At 41.2% G+C, this 20,092-nt stretch overlaps 1 protein-coding gene across 2 annotated transcripts in view; it reads left to right on the top strand.

Moving 5' to 3' along the window:
- Window positions 1-8,429: 8,429 nt before the first annotated feature.
- tmem71 (transmembrane protein 71) overlaps window positions 8,430-20,092 on the top strand; it is a 26,685-nt gene continuing 15,022 nt past the window's right edge. Inside the window, exon 1 of one of the 2 annotated variants that reach the window (XM_014139088.3) lies at window positions 8,430-8,601. The gene's annotated coding sequence lies outside the window, so the exon portion shown is untranslated. 2 annotated transcript variants of the gene reach the window in all.

The raw sequence follows: 20,092 nt of genomic DNA, 5'->3' as shown, positions 1-20,092 counted from the left end.
AGTCCTATTTATGATATAATTTACAAAGATTATAAAATTTTTTAGGTTTTTTTCTTCTTCAAAATAATGATATTTTAAAAAATCAATTAGTATATTTGAGTTTAACAATTATATTTGCTGTAATATTTGCTCTGTCTTTTCTGGTGGATTAAACTGAAATTGCAACCAACTTTCTATGGCTTGCTCTAAAAATAGCTATATTTTGGAGAGGATTTCATTTTCAAATAACCGAAAGTGAGAGGTTGTAATTAAATAAAGGGAAAAAGGCCATTCCTGAACACGGGTTGAGCCATTCTTACTAATCTCCTAGAGAACCAATTCGTATTCAAGTATAGCTTTTGTGTGACTGAAGCCTTTAGTGAGAGGTGTAATAATTTCATATCTAATCATTTATGCCCTCCAAATTCATATACATTATATAAATAGGCTGGATTAATTTAGTCTGGCTTGCCATTCCAAATAAAATGGAACATTTTTGGCTCATATAATGAAAAAAAAGTTAGGAGGTGTAGGCAGGGCCATAAGCAGATAGGTAAACTGGGATATGAGTAAAGAGTTAATCAGGGTGATTTTCCCACAAATAGACAGGTATTTTCCTTTCCATGGCAGCAAGATCTTATCTTTTTTTGCCAACTTTTTATAAAAATGTATTGTAGTGACACAATTTCTTTCCTTCAGTATATGAATACCGAGTATGTCAACATCACCGTTAGATAATTTTATTGGTAAACTACACAGTAATGTAAAGTTGTATTTTTCTGTGATCCAATACGTTATATAGTACAAGTAACTTGGTTGTAATTCAGTGAGGTTAGAAATATTATCCAGATCATCAATGAAGCTATGGAGGGATCTAAATTGTGGATTTAAAAGAAAACATGAATCATTAGCGTACACTGATACCTTTGTTTTTAAGCCCTGGTTTTCTAGCTCCTTGATATTATTGTTGGATCTGATTTGAATAGCTAACGTATTGATTGTCATATAAAATAGACATACCGATATTGGACAACCTTGTTTTACTCCTCTTGACAGTTTAATACTTTCTGAGAAGTAGCCATTATTTACTATTTTACAGTGCATTCGGAAAGTATTCAGATCCCTTCACTTTTTCCAAATTTTGTTACGTCACAGCCTTATTTTAAAATCGATTAAATAATTTTTTTCCCCTCATAAATCTACATCCAATACCCCATAATGACAAAGCAAAAACAGGTTTTTGACATTTTGCAAATGTATTAAAAATACAAACTGAAATATTATATTTACATAAGTATTCAGACCATTTACTCAGTACTTTGTTGAAGCACCTTTGGCAGCGATTACAGCCTCCAGTCTTCTTGGGTATGACGCCCATTCTTCTCTGCAGATCCTCTCAAGCTATGTCAGGTTGGATGAGGAGCGTCGCTGCAAAGCTATTTTCAGGTCTCTCCAGAGATGTTAGATCGGTTTCATATCCGGGCTCTGGCTGAGGCCACTCAAGGACATTCAGAGACTTGTCCCGAAGCCACTCCTGCGTTGTCTTGGCTGTGTGCTTAGGGTCATTGTCCTGTTGGAAGGTGAACCTTTGCCCCAGTCTGAGCTCCTGAGCGCTCTGGAGCAGGTTTTCATCAAGGATCTCTCTGAACGTTGCTCCATTCATCTTCCCCTTAATCCTGACTAGTCTCCCTGCCACTGACAAACATCCCCACAGCATGCTGCTGCCACCACCATGCTTCACCGTAGGGATGGTGCCAAGGTTTCCTCCAGACGTGACGCTTGGCATTCAGGCCAAAGAGTTTAATCTTGGTTTCATCAGACCAGAGAGTCTTGTTTCTCATGGTCAGAGTCCTTTAGGTGCCTTTTTTAGAAAACTCCAGGAGGTCTATCACGTGCCTTTTACTGTACAGTATTTGTATTTAATATGGATCCCCTACTCTTCCTGGGGTCCAGCAAAATTAAGGCAGTTTATACCATTTTAAAAACATTACAATACATTCACAGATTTCACAACACACTGTGTGCCCTCAGGCCCCTATTCCACCACTACCACATATCTACAGTACTAAATCCATGTGTATGTGTGTGTATAGTACGTGTGTGTGTGTGTGTGTGTGTGTGTGTGTGTGTGTGTGTGTGTGTGTGTGTGTGTGTGTGTGTGTGTGTGTGTGTGTTGCTTCACAGTCCCCGCTGTTCCATAAGGTGTTTTTTAATCTGTTTTTTTTTAATCTAATTTTACCGCTTGCATCATTTACTTGATGTGGAATAGAGGTCCATGTAGTCATAGCTCTATGTAGTACTGTGCACCTCCCATGGTGTGTTCTGGACTTGGGGACTGTGAAGAGACCTCTTGTGGCATGTCTTGTGGGGTACGCATGGGTGTCCGAGCTGTGTGACAGTAGTTCAAACAGGCAGCTCGGTGCATTCAACATGTCAATATCTCTCATAAATCCACTTTGAGCCAGTAGAGATTGACATGCATATTATTAATATTAGCTCTCTGTGTACATCCAAGGGTCAGCTGTGCTGCCCTGTCCTGAGCCAATTGCAATTTTCCTAAGTCCTTTTTTTGGCACCTGACCACACAACTGAACAGTAGTCAAGGTGCGACCAAACTAGGGCCTGTAGGACCTGCCTTGTTGATAGTGTTGTTAAGAAGGCAGAGCAGCGCTTTAATACGGACATACTTCTCCCCATCTTAGCTACTGTTGTATCAATATTATTGCATCAATATGTGGCTTCCGTCTGGCCACTCTACCATAAAGGCCTGATTGGTGGAGTGCTGCAGAGATGGTTGACCTTCTGGAATGCTCTCCCATCTCCACAGAGGAACTCTGGAGCTCTGTCAGAGTGACCATCAGGTTTTTGGTCACCTCCCTGACCAAGGCCCTTCTCCCCCGATTGCTCCGTTTGGCCAGGCGGCCAGCTCTAGGAAGAGTCTTGGTGGTTCCAGACTTCTTCCATTTAAGAATAATGAAGGCCACTGCATTCTTGGAGACCTTCAATGCTGCAGACATTTTTTGGTACCCTTCCCCAGATTTGTGCCTCAACTGAATCCTGTCTCGGATCTCTACGGACAATTCCTTCAACCTCTTGGCTTGGTTTTTGCTCTGTGGGACCTTATATAGACAGGTGTGTGACTTTCCAAATCATGTCCAATCAGTAGAATTTACCACAGGTGGACTCCAATCAAGTTGTAGAAACATCTTAAGGATGATCACTGGAAACAGGATGGAACTGCGCTCAATCAGCAAAGGGTCTGAATACTTATGTAAATAAGGTATTTCTGTTTTTTATTTCAATAAATTTGTCAAAATTTCAAAAACCTGTTATCGCTTTATCATTATGGGGTATTGTGTGTAGATTGATGAGGGAATTTTTTTATTTCATCCATTTTAGAATAAGGCTGTAACGTACAAAATGTGGAAATATTCAAGGGGTCTGAATACTTTCCGAATGCAATGTACACCTATATTTACCACCTGGGTCCTGTTTAAACAATAGTAGATTTTGTTGACTGTCTGATAATCTACCATTTTTATAGGAGTGTTTATAACATGTAACTAACGGTCCTCTGAGTACATCAAAAAAGGTTTGATATACCTCAACTGGCATTCCATTCAGCCCTGGAGTTTTCTTGGATTTGAAGGCTTTAATTGCATCCACAAGTTACTACTCTGTAATTTGGACTTCACCTGAGTGTTTCTGTGCGCTGTTAATTTTACATTATTCATAGAAGAAAAAAAATCCTTACAATTAACTTTGGTTCGTGGAGATGGAGGAAACTGAAAAGAAAATATATGCTTCAAGTTCTTTGCTTCCTCTTTCAAAATATTGTGTGGTAAATCATGGGTGACTGTCATTTGTTTCAGTTAAAAAAAATTGGTAGCATTTCTATGGTGAAGATTAAAAAATAATTTGGTGCATTTTGCCTAATATTCCATCCAGTTCACTTTATTTTCCATAATAATTATTTCTTGAATAAGATCCACCAGTTTTTTTGGTTTTTCCTCTAACTTATTCTGTGCCTCTATGGTTAAGTTGTTATTGGTATCTGCCTGTACTGTTAGTCCCTCTAGTTCCTTTAACTTAAGGATCCGCCCCTTTTTTTAAATGTACGCCTAAAATGACATACTCCTTGCTTCAGGCCTAAAGGGACCTGAAGCAAGGATATGCATATTCTTGATACCATTTGAAAGGAAACACTTTGAAGTTTGTGGAAATGTGAAATGAGTGTCGGAGAATATAACACAATAGATCTGGTCAAAAATATGTTTTTTTTTGTACCATCATCTTTGAAATGCAAGAAAAAGGCCATAATGTCTTATTCCAGCCCAGGCACAATTTAGATTGGCCACTAGATGGCCATGTGCAAAGTTTTAGATTGAACAAATGAACCATTGCATATCTGTTCAAAATGTTGTATCAAGACTGCCCAAATGTGCCTAATTGTTTATTAACTTTAAGTTCAAAACTGTGCACTCGCCTCAAATAATAGCATGATATTTTTTCATTGTAATAGCTACTGTAAATTGGACAGTGCAGTTAATATGCCAATGTCCTGGGAAATTCTCGTTACTTACAACCTCATGTTAAACACATTAGCCTGTGTCTCGCGGGGGTTACGCCGATCCTGTAGAGGTCAATAAACTATTTTGACCTAAATTGCTGTTGTTTAGAAGAGTATTGAATTGTATGGCCTCTAATGGCACATTTAAAAGTGTCCCATATAATATGGGGGATCTGCTGTACCTATATGTTGGAGAACAAGGTGTCATCCAATAGGTTTTTCTTAAATGTCCAATATCCTCGCCCATGTTGAAATTCTGAGCAATGTATATGCCAATTATTTGATGGTCTGACCGCATTCTGTCCCCTATAAACACTAACTTTTGATACCAGCGAGAATGACATAAGAAAGTTGTCTTTGAGCCTCGGCCATGTCTATCCCACTAGGTCAGGATATTTAAGCCTCCGTACTGTATATTCAATTTATCCATGATTTCCTTAAGTGCATGAGGGTGATAGTTCGTAATTGTAACGAAGACACATGGAGTCAGGAAGCAGGTGCAGTCGGTGAGTTTAATAAGAACAAACAGTGGATACAGGAACAAGAGTAGTGTCTGAACATAACACAGAAATACTGCCTTATGATGGGTTGCTAGTGATGGTGGTTAGTAGACTGGCGACGGCAAGTGCTGGAGAGTGGGAGTAGATGTGACAGAGGATGCCACAGGATGCCGCCGACCAGGAGGACGGCCCCGAGGGCGAGGAGCAGGCCGGTGGGTGAAGGTGGAAATATCAGCGGATGATGTTGGGCTCTAGAATGTCATCCACCGTAACCCAACACTGCTCCTCTGGATCGTGTCCCTCCCAGTCCACCAGGTACTAGAGCCAACCCACACAACGTCTGGTGTCCAGGAGGAATCTGACGGCATAGGCGGGATCTCGCGATGTCGGCATCAGCCAGCGGACCAGGAACCACCGGCCTGAGGGGGGAAACGTGAAGAGGGTGAGATACGATAGTTAGTGGGAAGCTGGTATCGGTAAGTTACCTCATTGACCCTCCGGAGGACTTTGAATGGCCCCAGAAACCAGGGGCTCAGCTTTTGGCAGGGCAGGCAGAGCTGGAGGTTCCTGGTGGAGAGCCAGACAAGATCACCAGGATGGAAAACGGGTGCCTCACTGCGGTGGCAGTTCACCTGCTCCTTCTGATGGTGGACAGCGCATTGGAGCCTCATGTGGCCAGCGTCCCAAACCTCCTCTGCACGCCGGAACCACTCATCCACTGCAGGACACAGTGGAAGGGAGACAACCCAGTGGCGGAGTGATGAAGTGAGTTCTGGGCGTATTCCGCCCAGGGAAGAAACCGGGCCCACTTCCTCTGCCGGTCCTGAGTGTGACTTGTCAGAAACCTCCCCAGCTCCTGGTTGGTCCTCTCCACCTGCCCGTTGGACTAAGGCCGGTGCCCAGATGTGAGGCTGACCGTGACCCCCAGCTTCTCCATGAAGGCTCTCCATACTCGCAGCGTGAATTGGGGACCACGGTCGGAGACGACGTCCTCCAGAAGGCCATTGTGCTGGGAAGACCTGCTTGAACAGTGCCTCGGTGACATGGAGAGTTGTAGGGAGATCAGAGCGGGATAAAAACGGTAGGATTTGGAGAATCTGTCGACAACAACCATAAGTGGTGAAACTATCAGACGGGAATATCAGTAACAATATGTATAGACAGATGGGACCAAGATCACTGAGGCATGGGGAAAGGAAGGAGTTTCCCTGCTGGAGCATGCCGGGGAGACTTGGTTTGAGCACATACGGAGCAGGAGTTGACGTAGCGGGCAAAGTCCTGCGCTAAGGTGGGGCACCAGGACTTAAGAGGTGTGGGTGATACCTGGGAGTCCAGCAGTAAGGGATGTGTGCTCCCAGGTCAATAGACAATCTCTTACCTCTGTGGGAATGTAGCAGGCGCAGGTTCCATCTCCACAGCCTGCCAGATGTCCACGTCTATGTCCCAAAGCATGGAGGCAACGATTCAGGAGGGTGGTATGATGGGCGCACTCAGACCGGAACTTCTCCCCAATCGTGGAGTCGGGACATCGGATTTGATGTTCTTTGAACCTGCGCTGTATGACAGGATGAAGTTGAATCTAGCAAAGAAAAGGATGGCCCCCACGCCCACTTCAGAGGCTTCAACCTCCATGGTCAGCGTAGGATCTGGGTGCTTCAGCAACAGGGCAGCGGTGAAATGCCCCTTCAGTACGTGGAAGGCCTCATCGGCTGCAGGATTCCACAACAAATTACGGAGACCACCTTTGAAGAGAGATGAGAAATGGAGCTGAAGTTCCTAATGAAGCGGCGGTAGAAGTTGGCAAACCCCAAAAAACTTTGGGGTCCGTTTATGGTGGTTGGGACTGGCCATGACCTGACTGCATCTGCCTCCCTCTCCTCCATAACCACTCCCTGCGGACTGATCCGATATCCCAAGAAAGAGATGGCGGTCTGATGGAATTGGCACTTCTCCACTTTCATGTACAGATGGTTCTCCAGGAGGCGTTCGAGGACTACCCGGACGTGGGTGATGTGCTCCTCCAAGGTGGTCTGAGTAGATCAGGATATCGTCGATATACACGACCATCTGACGCCCAAGCATATCCTGAAACACCTCGTTCACGAATGCCTGGAACACTGACGGAGCATTAGCTAATCCATAAGACATCACTAAGTAGCCCAGACATCGTGCTGAAGGCTGTCAACGGGAGGGGCATAGTGGTGCTTGGTGGTGATGGCATTGAGATCTCTGTAGTCAGTATATGGACAAAGATGAGGCGCTTCTTGGCCACGAAGAAGAAACCTTCCGCAGGGGAGGAGAATGGGCAAATGAAAGCATGTTGAAGAGCCTCCTGGATATACTCCTCCATAGTCTTGGTTTCAGCCACCAACAGGGGGTAGATGCGGCTGCGCAGAGTCTGTTAGAAGGTTGATGGCACAGTCTCAGGGGAGATGAGGAGGGAGTCGGGTGGCGTGGGTCTTGGAGAAAACCTCCCGGAGATCCTGGTAAACCTCTGGGATGTCGGCCTGGAGGGCAACCAATAGGACTCTCAACCGACGTGGAACCACAGGGTAAGGGAAAGCAGGTCTTCTGACATCCGGGTGTCCAGGCCGTGATCGCCATCCTCGACCAGGAGATGTTGAGGTCATGGGGTTGGAGCCACGGGAGGCCGACTTTGTGTACGGGTGCCTGGATGGGAGAGCGGCGATGGGAGGTTATCCAGATGGCTGGCCATCGTGGTGACTGCATCCAATGAGACAACAACAACGGAGTGCTTGATAAAGGGGGAGTAATCAGGGAAGTGACAAAGTCTAGGTGTACCTAATGATGAGGTGCTGGTGTGCGTGATAAAGGTTGCCAGGTGTGCATAATGATGGTTTGATAGGACAGGTGGTTAGTAGACCGGTGACATCGAGTGCCGGAGGGAGGGAGCGGGAGTAGACCTGACAGTAATGTGATTTCCTTTACGATCCATTGATGTATTTAAAACCATATAATCTCCCACCAAAATAATAGTCTTGTATTGCTTGTAGGCTTGATCAATTATTATATATATTTTCAAAGAAGTGTGGATCATAACATATGTGACCAACAGGCTCGATTCGGTTTCACATACAGTACCAATCAAAAGTTTGGACACACCTACTCATTCCAGGGTTTTCTTTATTTTTTACTATTTTACAAATCAAAATATATTTTATATTTGAGATTCTTCAAAGTAGCCACCCTTTGCCTTGATGACAGCTTTTCATAAATTACTTTTTGCATTTTCTTGATGGCACAATAAAAGTGGGCATTGATTAAAATTCAATTTCTGTTGAATTAGTTATCCACACTGCAATGTTTTGAAATGCGGGCTTTTATTTTGATGGTTTCCTCCTTACCATACAAACTGACGTCATAAATTGTGCTGCTGGTAGACTACTAGTCAGGCAATATCAACACGGCTTGCATGTTGAATTTCTATCTTAACGTTTAGAATAGATTGATCCTAAATAAAACATATGCAGCTTATGTACAGCCTTCCGCTCTCCGGGACAAACAGAAAGACTTCGATAAGCGAGAGAGTTTGTAAGTAGCCCTATCGCTTTTAACGAAATATTTTATTTTATTCTTCTATCTATTCCACCAAACAGCTATTGTTTTCTCTCTGCTTGACTTTGAACTTGATAGATCTATACTGAAATCTTAGAAGAAATTCAATAGACACACAGTATTTATGTATTTTTGAGTGTTCATTTCAAATCTTGGTTGAAATTAAAACAATATTCATATAGGTGTTATGATGAACGGTATCGTCATAGCCTACTCATTCTTAGCATTCTTCAAGGACAGTAGCCTATAATCAGTGGGCTATTGCTGCAACGCTATTTGCTAGCACCCTGTATCCGCAAATAGCCTGTTCTATGTAGGCCATTTCCTCAAGCAGCATAAGCTCCAGCATCATCAGATCCTGCATCATCAGTCGGGGCCTACCGGTAGTCAACCTGCTACGTTCAGTAAATGACAGACTTTCATTTAGAATTTTTCGGAAGGGGTGAAAGTCCCTTATGCACAATAGGCGATAACCAATTTGTAAGTCGCTCTGGATAAGAGCGTCTGCTAAATGACGTAAATGTAAATGTAAAAAACAATAGTGAATTTCATAGTATTTTTTTTTCTTCAATTGAAACTCAAATGTTAAATTCAGATAAATTCAGACAAATAACCAAGCAATGCCTCAAATGTAACATATGGCATGCAGTCCTGAGGCAAAACTGGGATATATAGTATACGGGTAGGTAGCGATGGGCGCTTAAAGTGAAATGGAATTTGTACTTCTCAGCAAGTCTGAAAGACACCAATTAACGTATGCTTAGTTCAAGCTCTGACCTAATAAAGCAATTACAGTATTTATGGTTACTCATACAGTACCAGTCAAAAGTTTGGACACAGCTACTCATTCCAGGGTTTTCTTTATTTTTACTATTTTCTACATTGTATAATAATAATGAAGACATATAAACTATGAAATAACACACATGGAATCATGTAGTAACCAAAAAAGTGTAAAACAAATCAAAATATTTTATATTTGACATTCTTGAAAGTAGCCACCCTTTGCCTTGATGACAGCTTTGCACACTTTTGGCATTCTCTCAACCAGCTTCATGAGGTAGTCACCTGGAATGCATTTCAATTAACAGGTGTGCCTTGATAAAAGATACTTTGTGGAATTTCTTTCCTTAATGCGTTTGAGCCAATCAGTTGTGTTGTGACAAGGTAGGGGTGATATACAGAAGATAGCCCCATTTGGTAAAAGACCAAGTCCATATTATGGCAAGAACAGCTCAAATAAGGTCAGTCAATCTGGAAAATAACAGAACTTTGAAAATGACAATATATTATTTAACATTAATTTCTATTGGGCACAAAATAATATGGAAACAACTAAAACGAACTGTAAATGCATCCAACAAGTTTCAGTCACAAGCTTGATGTAGTCATCGCGTGCTAGGAATATGGGAACAAATACAAAACTTTTGACAACTTCATAATTTGTCAATAATTTTGACCCCTACCTTTTTGGAAAAAAATACAAATATTACTTGTTAAACAATCTCTTTCTTTGAGCAATTGTATTAGTATAAAGTATAATTTCCCAACGTTTTTTTTTGCATACAACATAGCTCAGTATTTGAATTATTTTATACAGAAGGGTGTCAATCATTTCCAACCCCACTGTATATCATTGACATTATTTGTAGGTAAATGTCTAAAATGCCAGCACTGAATATATATATATATATATATATTGTAGACATACAATTAAATAGTAATTAAGATAATGTCACTCATCAATTGTAGTGTAAACATGCCTGTGTTTTTTGTTGTTGTTGCCACCATTTCATTTGTTGTAAACTAATTGCTTTTATGTCTATTACGTAATTTTCCATTTCCTAATGATGGAAGATGGTCAGTGCACAAGCAGTCTTTGGCTTGTGGTGGGATATGTATCTAGCCTTTAAAACCACTTCAAGTACTCAAATATAAATGTATATTATATTGATACATGGCTCATCAAGAGAAACTTTACAGAACATGGAAAAGTGTTGATTAGATTTTACTTGTCACATCACCTATCACTACTTAGCTTTGTGAATTGTTGAACTGCTGTCATTGTAACCAATGATGGTTATTGTGTAAAATCATTATATCACCATGATTCACTTCACTGTTAGGTACTTTGTAAGACTATAATCAAAACCATTAATGTACACTACCAGTCAAAAGTTTTTATTTTTACTATTTTCTACATTGTAGAATAATAGTGAAGACATAAACTATGAAATAACACATGGAATCATGTAGTAACCAAATAAAGTGTTAAACAAATCAAAATATATTTTATATTTGAGATTCTTCAAATAGCCACCCTTTGCTTTGCACACACATGAATGAGTGTGTTGTAAAACTTTTGACCAATAGTGTATTGCCATTGTATTATACATTTTCATACCCATGTTTGTCTAATGTTGCTCATGCTACATAGTGCCTCTACTTTTACTTTCAAATGAACACACAGGAAGAAAGATAGCTGCCTGTCACTTCCTCAGGAAATCTGCGTTGTGTATGTTGTGGTTGAGCGTTCACTCTTTTAATGGGGTTTAAAAACAATGACAACTTAAGCCACATGACTGAAGAGGCCTGCTGGCTTTTGTCTTCCTTGCACAGCGCAAAAGACACAATCAACTGTCCATGTCAACAGCCCTGGGCTCTCTAGCATTGTTCCGCTGCTGGCTCACACGACATCCATGTATCCCCATTTTTAGTTCTGGGAGATATGCACGGCTCTCAGGATGGGGGGCCTTAAGGGTTGGTTTTACTCTATAGCATAAGGACCAGTGATAGATTTGAGATAAACACGTGACTCGGAACATGGTATGTTGACATCCATATTGTGAAGTAAAATGCCATCCCTGTGCCAGAAGAGACGAGACAGAATGTCAGCCTTTTATTTGAATCATATTCAAACCAAAAAAAGGCAACGTACGCTTTTCCGAACGGTCGAGTGCATCAAGGCTGTGGTTTTATACTAGTAACATCAAAAGACACTTCTCAAACGGTCCCTTCAACCTGGCTTCAGAAAGCTACACACCTACACACAAACCATTTCTGTATGGACCTCGCTTTGTGCACGGGGGCATTGCCTTGGTGAAACAGGAAAAGGCCTTCCCCAAACTGTTGCTACAAAGTTGGAAGCTTAAAATCATCTAAAATGTAATTGTATGATGTAGCATTAAGACTTCCCTTCACTGGAACTAAGGTGCCCGAACCATGAAAAACAGCCCCAGACCATTATTCCTCCTCCACTAAACTTTAGTTGGCACTATGCATTCAGGCAGGTAGCATTCTCCTGGCGTCTGCAAAACCTAGATTCATCACTCCAGAGAACGCCTTTCCACTACTCCAGAGTCCAATGGCGGCGAGCTTTACACCATTCCAGCCGACGCTTGGCTTTGCGCATGGTGATCTTAGGCTTGTGTGCAGCTGCTCGGCCATGGAAACCCATTTCATTAAGCTCCCGATGAACAGTTATTGTGCTGGCGTTGCTTCCAGAGGCAGTTTGGAACTCGGTAGTGAGTGATGCAACAGAGGACAAATGATTTATACGCACTACTTGTTCAGCACATGGTGGTCCTGTTCTGTGAGCTTGTGTGGCTTGCCGCTTTGCGGGCTGAGCCGTTGTAGCTCCTAGACGTTACCACAATAACAGCACTTGCAGTTGATCAGGGCAGCTCTAGCAAGGCAGAAATGTTACTAACTTGTTGGAAAGGTGGCATCCTATGACGTTATAGGATGCCACGTTGAAAGTCACTGAGCTCTTCAGTAAGGCCATTCTACTGCCAATGTTTGTCTATGGAGATTGCATGGCTGTGTGCTAGATTGTGTACACCTGTCAGCAACAGGTGTGGCTGAAATAGCCAAATCCATTCATTTGAAGGGGTGTCCACATACTTTGGTGTGTGTATATGTGTGTGTGTGTGTGTGTATATATATATATATATATATATATATATACACACACACACACTAGTGTAAGTATTCAACCCCCTGAGTTATTACATGTTAGAATCACCTTTGGGAGCGATTACAAGTCTTGATTACAAGTGCTTTCCACACCTGGATTGTGCAACATTTGCCCATTATTTTCTTAAATTCTTCTATCTCTGTCAAAGTCTTGCCATATATTTTCAAGCAAATTTAAGTCAAAATTGTAACTTGGCCACTCAGGAACATTCACTGTCTTCTTGGTAAGCAACTCCAGGGTAGATTTGGTGTTTATGTTTTAGTTTATTGTCCTGCTGAAAGGTGAATTCATCTTCCAATGTCTGGTGGTAAGCAGACTGAACCAGGTTTTCTTCTAGGATTTTGCCTGTGCTTAGCTCCATTCTGTTTCTTTTTATCCTGAAAAACTCCCCAGTCCTTAACGATTACAAGCATACCCATGACATGATGCAGCCACCACTTTTGCTTGAAAATATGGAGAGTGGTACTCAGTAATGTGTTATATTGGATTTGCCCCAAACATAACACTTTATATTCAGGACAAAAAGTTAATTTACTTTGCCAAATGTTTTGCAGTATTACTTTAGTGCCTTGTTGCAAACAGGATGCATGTTTTGGAATATTTTTATTCTGTACAGTATTGTGGAGTATTTGTATTTATTATGGATCCCCATCTTCCTGAGTACCCTGATGAATACAGCTTGACTGTCAAAACTTTGGTTGTAAAATGTTTGCATCTGAGTTCCTAATGTGAGCAGCTCTCCTTTCTTTTTCTAGTATAGTGGAGTAACTACAATGTTGTTCCATCCTCTGTTTTTTTCCTATCACAGCTATTAAACTAACTGTTTTAAAATCACCATATGCCTCATGGTGAAATCCCTGAGCGTTTTTCCCCCTCTTTGGCACTGAGTTAGGAAGGACGCCTGTATCTTTGTAGTGACTGAGTGTATTGATACATCATCCAAAGTGTAATTAATAACTTTACCATGCTCAAAGGGATATGCAATGTCTGCTTTTTTTTTTACCCATCTACCAATAGGTCCCCTTCTTTGCGAGGCATTGGAAAACCTCCCTAGTCTTTGCTGTTGAATCTGTGTTTGAAATTCAATACTTGACTGAGGAACCATTCAGATAATTGTGTGGAGTACAGAGATGAGGTAGTCATTCAAAAATCATGTTAAACACTATTATTGCACATAGTGAGTCCATGTAACTTATTGTAACTTGTGAAGCAAATGTTTACTTTGAACTTATTCAAGCTTGTCATAACAAAGGGGTTGAATACTTATTGACTAAAGATATTTCAGTTCTATTTTTAATTAATAATAAAATGAAAAACACAATTTGTCCACTTTGACATTATGGGATATTTAATCCATTTTAAATAACAAACAGCGTGTCAAAAAAGGCAAGGGGTGTGAATACTTTCTGAAGGCACTGTAGAAAGCCAGTTTCCAGACACACTTCACATGCCAACCGTTGTGCTATTCCCCTCAGGCCCTCTCGGTCTACTGAAACACTGGGCCTCTGTTCCACTCGTTTACTGCTATAGTACCCTCTCCTGTGTCAGCAGACAGAGACTGTTACCACGGCGGAAAGTCTGACCCACATAGTCTTATGCATCGGGTGTCACAGAGCCATCCCATAATGTCTCTCATTTGGAAGAAAGCCCCAGGAAGACAGATGTACAGAAACAAACAAGTCTGGCGGACAATTGAGCGTCTGGCACCTGAAAAGACCAAACAAGCATACAGAGAGGATTTTTAGAACAACAAATAGCCTCTATGAACATAACGTACTGTACTGCTAATAAGGTTGAATGCGAGAATATATGAATGTTTTTAATTTTGTCTTATTTCTTTGCAGTATCCCAGATAATCTTTTTTTTTAGCTAGATTTGGATAACTATCATCTATCAAGAACAGAAAAGGACACATTGGCATTATCTTGCAATGTTGAATAGCTTCTAGTCAGGATAGAGTTAACAGGAAATGTGACATCAACTTATTTTTTGTCCTCTGGTTTTCTGCAGCTGTTTTTCTCAGGGTGTCAGAGAATGAACAAGATTTTGGACTGCATGAGAACGAAGTCCTCAATAAACAAATACAATTTGAGTTAAACTAGATTTGAAGTAACTAGGTAAACACGCATCGTTCCACAAAATATATTAGGGGTGTTGCAAATTCCGTTTATTTCAAGCGGAACTGTTTGGGTAAGACTGATCAACTGAGTTTCACATACTTTGTGAAATGTCTTAAAAAATGTGAATGTGTGTAATATGCAAACCTCAGATTTTTGTCTCTAAACGCAATAGCAGTACTTAAATCAGTAGTACTTAGTAAACTAGAAGTACCAGTGTTGAAATTGGCATTTTGGTTATGTATGTTAGAGTCAACTTTGATACCTCAAAGATATACAAAATCCCTGTCTACTTAGATTCCCATGCTGCCTTGAATTTCAGCAGTCTACCATGTAGTCAGTCAGCAGTGTTTTGATTGGAACGCCCATCAGAAGCCGAGAGAAGGACTGGTCTGATATCTCGGGGAGGATTACCAGGGCAGAGTAATCTTGGTAACAACTAGAGGGGTTAAGCTAAGGATTTTAAAGTAACTGCCCACTGTTTCCAGATTTCTAGGAAATATGACCTAGAATTACTTAAGTTACAGTATGAGTGAAATAGTTTTCCTTCCTAAAAATGGTAATTAAGTGTGTTAAAAAGCAGCTTTTCTGTGTTGGAATGGTGTGGGTGTACCCCAACAATAGAATGGTGTGGGCGTATACTGGTCATAAAAAATATTCATGCAGGTAGACCGCTAATTTGGCAGCTCATCCTCAGGGACATGACATCATGTTCTATGAGGAAATGGCAAGCATTTTTTTGTGTTTTTTTTCAAAAGTGTTGTTCCTCAATTTATGCTTTGGCCACAAACGAGTATAGGACGACTCAACATTTTGGATATGGGTTAACAGAATATGAATTTTTAGGAGTGAGATTTTCACTGGGCAGTTACTTTAACCTGTTGGGGCTACAGGTTAGCAATGAACCCCGAGACGGGATTGCTAACAAGGCTGGAAATTCCAAACATCAAAAATCTTATAATTTCAATTTCTCAAACAATCAACTATTTTACACAATTTAAAAGATAAACATCTCCTTAATCTAACCACATTGTTCGATTTTCAAAGAGGCTTTACGGCAAAAGCATAAAGTTAGATTATGTTAGGACAGTACATAGCCACAAAAGTACAAACATCCAGTTTCAATTCAAGGTCAGGCGTCACCAAAAGCAGAAACCAGCTAAAATTATGCACCAACCTTTGACAATCTCCATCAGATGACACTCCTAGGACATTATGTTATACAATACATGCATTTTTTGTTCCATCAAGTTCATATTTATATCCAAAAACAGCATTTTACAGTAGCGTGAAATTCAGATTTTTTTCTTCTCTGAAATGCTTCCGGTGAACATAACAAAATTACTATTCGAAAACATTGGTAAATTATAATATTGTCATTCAAAGAATAATATATTATCATCTCGTAATTGCTACCGAATGGCCAGATCTCAAAATAACTTTACTGGGAAATCACATTTTGCAATAAACGGGGTGCTATGCTAAGAACAATAGGCTATGCTATACAGTTAGCATCATCTAATATCGATAATAACATTGTAAATATCCCCTTACCTTTGATTATCTCCATCAGAAGGCACTGCCAGGAATCCCAGGTCCAGAACAAATGTGGTTTCTTTTGACAAAGTTCATAATTTATGTCCAAATAACACCAAGTAGTTAGCGTTCAGTATGCTCCCACAAAACGTGGTGGGGGGGTGTAAAATCACGCCGAAAAGCAAAAAAAACCTAGTAAATAATCTATTTACGTTCGTTCAAACATGTCAAACGTTGTTTAGCATTAATCTTTTGGTCCATTTTTAACGTTAAACATCAGTAATATTTTCACACAACCTATCCTATGTCTAGATAAACAATTATGACAAACTCACGCTTCTCAGATTTATGCGCAGGCGCAAAAAAATGAAGTGACGACATGTCAACTTCCCTGCATTCTAATTTGCTCTCTGTTTATCATAGACGCTTCAAACAACTTTATAAAGATCGTTGACATCTAGTGGAAGCCGTAGGAGTTGCGAAATGAATCCTTTCTCACTATGGTATCTATAAAACAATGACACTAAATAGTACAGTCACAAAATTCACATTTTTTAAAAATCTATTTTTCACAGGTTTTTGCAATATGAGTTTTGTTATACTTACAGACACCATTCAAACTGTTTTAGAAAATTCAGAGTGTTTTCTATACGAATGTGTTAATAATATGCATATCCTAGCTTCTGAGTTGGTGTAGGAGGCAGTTAAAAATGGGCACATATTTTTTTCAAAATTTCTCAATACTGCCCCCTAGCCCCAACAGGTTTTAAGGCAGTGTTTCCCAAACTTGGTCCTCGGTACAACCAAGGGGTGCACGTTTTGGTTTTTGCCCTAGCACCACAGCTGATTCAAATTGTCAAAGTATGATGATTATTTGAATCAGCTGTGTACAGTCGTGGCCAAACGTTTTGAGAATGACACAAATATTAATTTCCACAAAGTTTGCTGCTTCAGTGTCTTTAGATATTTTTGTCAGATGTTACTATGGAATACTGAAGTATAATTACAAGCATTTCATAAGTGTCAAAGGCTTTTATTGACAGTACATGAAGTTGATGCAAAGAGTCAACATTTGCAGTGTTGACCCTTCTTTTTCAAGACCTCTGCAATCCGCCCTGGCATGCTGTCAATTAACTTCTGGGCCACATCCTGACTGATGGCAGCTCATTCTTGCATAATCAATGCTTGGAGTTTGTCAGAATTTGGGGGGGTTTGTTTGTCCATCCGCCTCTTGAGGATTGACCACAAGTTCTCAATGGGATTAAGGTCTGGGGAGTTTCCTGGCCATGGACCCAAAATATCGATGTTTTGTTCCCCGAGCCACTTAGTTATCACTTTTGCCTTATGGCAAGGTGCTCCATCATGCTGGAAAAGGCATTGTTCGTCACCAAACTGTTCTTGGATGGTTGGGAGAAGTTGCTCTCAGAGGATGTGTTGGTACCATTCTTTATTCATGGCTGTGTTCTTAGGCAAAATTGTGAGTGAGCCCACTCCCTTGGCTGAGAAGCAACCCCACACATGAATGGTCTCAGGATGCTTTACTGTTGGCATGACACAGGACTGATGTTAGCGCTCACCTTGTCTTCTCCGGACAAGCTTTTTTCCGGATGCCCCAAACAATCGGAAAAGGGATTCATCAGAGAAAATGACTTTACCCCAGTCCTCAGCAGTCCAATCCCTGTACCTTTTGCAGAGTATCAGTCTGACCCTGGTGTTTTTCCTGGAGAGAAGTGGCTTCTTTGCTGCTCTTCTTGAACACCAGGCCATCCTCTAAAAGTCTTCGCCTCACTGTGCGTGCAGATGCACTCACACCCACCTGCTGCCATTCCTGAGCAAGCTCTGTACTGGTGGTGCCCCGATCCCGCCGCTGAATCAACTTTAGGAGACGGTCCTGGCACTTGCTGGACTTTCTTGGGTGCCCTGAAGCCTTCTTCACAACAATTGAACCGCTCTCCTTGAAGTTCTTGATGATCCGATAAATGGTTGATTTAGGTGCAATCTTACTGGTATCATTATCCTTGCCTGTGAAGCCCTTTTTGTGCAAAGCAATGATGACGGCATGTGTTTCCTTGCAGGTAACCATGGTTGACAGAGGAATAACAATGATTCCAAGCACCACCCTCCTTTTGAAGCTTCCAGTCTGTTATTTGAACCCAATCAGCATGACAGATTGATTTCCAGCCTTGTCCTCGTCAACACTCACACCTGTGTTAACGAGAGAATCACTGACATGATGTCAGCTGGTCCTTTTGTGGCAGAGATGAAATGCAGTGGAAATGTTTTTTAGGGATTCAGTTAATTTGCATGGCAAAGAGGGACTTTGCAATTAATTGCAATTCATCTGATCACTCTTCATAACATTCTGGAGTATATGCAAATTGCCATCATAGAAACTGAGGCAGCAGACTTTGTGAAAATTAATATTTGTGTCATTCTCAAAACTTTTGCCCACGACTGTAGTGATAGGGCAAAAACCAAAACGTGCACACCTTGGGGTCCAATGATGTTGATGTCTAAATACAAATAATCAATCCTAATATGGAATTGATGGTAAATGGAGTGTATTGGAATGCATTATATATAAAAGTATGTGGACAGCCCTTCAAATGAGTGGATTTGGCTATTTCAGCCACATCCATTGCTGACAAGTGTAAACAATTCAAGCACACAGCCATGCAATCTTCATAGACAAACATTGGCAGTAGAATAGCCTTACTGAAGAGCTCAGTGAATTTCAACGTGGCACCGTCATAAGATGCCACTTTTCCAACAAGTCAGTTTGTCAAATTTCTGCCCTGCTAGAGCTGCCCTGGTCAACTGTAAGTGCAGTTACTGTGGAAACGTCTAGGAGCAACAACGGCTCAGCCGTGAAGTGGTAGGTCTAACAAGCTCAAAGAACGGGACCGCCGAGTGCTGAAGCGCATCCTCGGTTGTAACACTCACTACCAAGTTCCAAACTGCCTCTGGAAGCAACTTAGGCACAAGAACTGTTCGTCAGGAGCTTCATAAAATGGGTTTCCATGGTCAAGCAGCCGCACACAAGCCTAAGATCGCAATGCCAAGCGTCGGCTGGAGTGGTGTAAAGCTCGCCGCCATTGGACTCTAGAGCGTGGAAATGTGTTCTCTGGAGTGATGAATCACTCTGGCAGTCAAATGGACAAATCTGGGTTTGGAGGATGCCAGGAGAACGCTACCTGCCGCAATGCATAGTGCCAACTGAAGTTTAGTGGAGGAGGAATAATGGTCTGGGGCTGTTTTCATGGTTCAGGCCCCTTAGTTCCAGTGAAGGGAAATCTTAACGCTACAGCATACAACGACATTCTAGAAGATTCTGTGCTTCCAACTTTGTGGCAACAGTTTGTGGCAACAGTTTGTTTTAGCATGACAATGCCCCTGTGCACAAAGTGAGGTCCATACAGAAATGGTTTGTCGAGATCGGTGTGGAAGAACTTGACTGGCCTGCACAGAGGCCTGATCTCAACCCCATCGAACACCTTTGGGATGAATTGGAGCAACGACTGCGAGCCAGGCCTAATCGCCCAACGTCAGTGCCCATCCGCACTAATGCTCTTGTGGCTGAATGGAAGCAAGTCCCCGCAGCAATGTTCCAACATCTAGTGGAAAGCCTTCCCAGAAGAGTGGAGGCTGTAATAGCAGCAAAAGGGGGGACCAACTCCATATTAATGCCCATGATTTTGGAATGAGATGTTTGATGAGCAGGTGTCCATATACTTTTAGTAATATATTGTACTTTAGTGAGAATTCAGCAACATGTTTCTATTTTTCCATTTGGTTCGATCGTTTCTTATAATTGTCATTTCAGGCATTTATTTTCTAT

The sequence above is a fragment of the Salmo salar genome, chromosome 14 (genome assembly GCF_965601325.2).
Source record: "Salmo salar chromosome 14, fSalSal1, whole genome shotgun sequence".
In the NCBI taxonomy this organism is placed as follows: domain Eukaryota; kingdom Metazoa; phylum Chordata; class Actinopteri; order Salmoniformes; family Salmonidae; genus Salmo; species Salmo salar.
The sequence above is the reverse complement of the archived record's forward strand: the minus strand, read 5'-3'. Positions and strand labels throughout refer to the sequence as shown.